Source organism: Narcine bancroftii, chromosome 3, assembly GCF_036971445.1.
Source record: "Narcine bancroftii isolate sNarBan1 chromosome 3, sNarBan1.hap1, whole genome shotgun sequence".
Lineage (NCBI taxonomy): Eukaryota > Metazoa > Chordata > Chondrichthyes > Torpediniformes > Narcinidae > Narcine > Narcine bancroftii.
Genome location: NC_091471.1, coordinates 230,874,071 through 230,875,632, shown reverse-complemented (window position 1 = coordinate 230,875,632; position 1,562 = coordinate 230,874,071).

The following is a 1,562-nucleotide window of genomic DNA, read 5'->3' as shown; positions in this document are numbered from 1 at the left end:
TTGCCTGAAGCGCCTCTTACAGTTGGAGAGAGAGAAGCAAAAAAGAGTGTTCCCCCCCCTCCCCCTCCCCCCCAAGTGTTTGTGGATTCGCCTCCAGGCCCCGCAGCCACACAGTCCATTCCAAACCATTGTCAACACGGGCTCCATATCCGAATCTCTGACACGATGAGGGATCTTGGCGCCTCCTCGTCTCCCAGTTCAGATACCTGGTACCCCTCTGGCCAGTTTAAACCAGTCTGCAGCCCTGGCGCGAGTCCCCCTGACCCCAGCCTCCAGCAGCCTCCGCTGGTTCCTTGCCTCGAGTCTCCAGCTGCCCTACGAATGCACTGGTCCCTCAGCCGTGGAGCTCGCTCACTGGACCGCTGCCGTGGTCACCGTCCCTGCGGGTCGTCTCCCCCGGTCCTCCTTCTCCACCGGACGCATGATCTTCCCATCCCCGGTGCCCTGCTCCAGGCCTCCTTTTCCCCAGAGTCTGCAGTCCCTCGTGGCTGCTACCGATTAACTGGTGTCACCAGCTTGGGCGAAGATCCCGCGGGATGTTTAAGCTCCGATTCTCGGACCGGGCGCCCATTGCAAAGGAGGACATTTCCATCTATATGTATATATATCTACAGTGTGTTTGCATTTGCTATTTTTGCAATACCAGACAAATCTTATATAATATATACTTTTTTAAACACACTGTGTAAATATATGATATATAAGACACTCCTGTTCGGCTCCGAATCATGGGTCCTCTACCGGCATCACCTACGGCTCCTAGAACGCTTCCACCAGCGTTGTCTCCGCTCCATCCTCAACATCCATTGGAGCGCTTTCATCCCTAATGTTGAAGTACTCGAGATGGCAGAGGTCGAAAGCATCGAGTCCACGCTGCTGAAGATCCAGCTGCGCTGGGTGGGTCACGTCTCCAGAATGGAGGACCATCGCCTTCCCAAGATCGTGTTATATGGCGAGCTCTCCACTGGCCACCGTGACAGAGGTGCACCAAAGAAAAGGTACAAGGACTGCCTAAAGAAATCTCTTGGTGCCTGCCACATTGACCACCGCCAGTGGGCTGATATCGCCTCAAACCGTGCATCTTGGCGCCTCACAGTTTGGCGGGCAGCAACCTCCTTTGAAGAAGACCGCAGAGCCCACCTCACTGACAAAAGGCAAAGGAGGAAAAACCCAACACCCAACCCCAACCAACCAATTTTCCCCTGCAGCCGCTGCAACCGTGTCTGCCTGTCCCGCATCGGACTTGTCAGCCACAAACGAGCCTGCAGCTGACGTGGACTTTTACCCCCTCCATAAATCTTCGTCCGCGAAGCCAAGCCAAAGAAGACACACACAATGCTGGAGAAGCTCAGCTGGTCAAACTATGTCCGTAACGTAGCAAAGGTAAAGATACAGAACCGACATTTCCGTCTTGAGTATAAGAAAATCCTGACAGGGGTCCGAACAAAAGAGGGGGGGGGGGGGGTGTGGAAGACGATAGATGGAGAGAGGAGGGAGAGGAGGGGAGGAAGTTTGGCTGGGGGGTGGTGGAACTGGAAAGACAGGAAAGGTTAGCAGGTTTA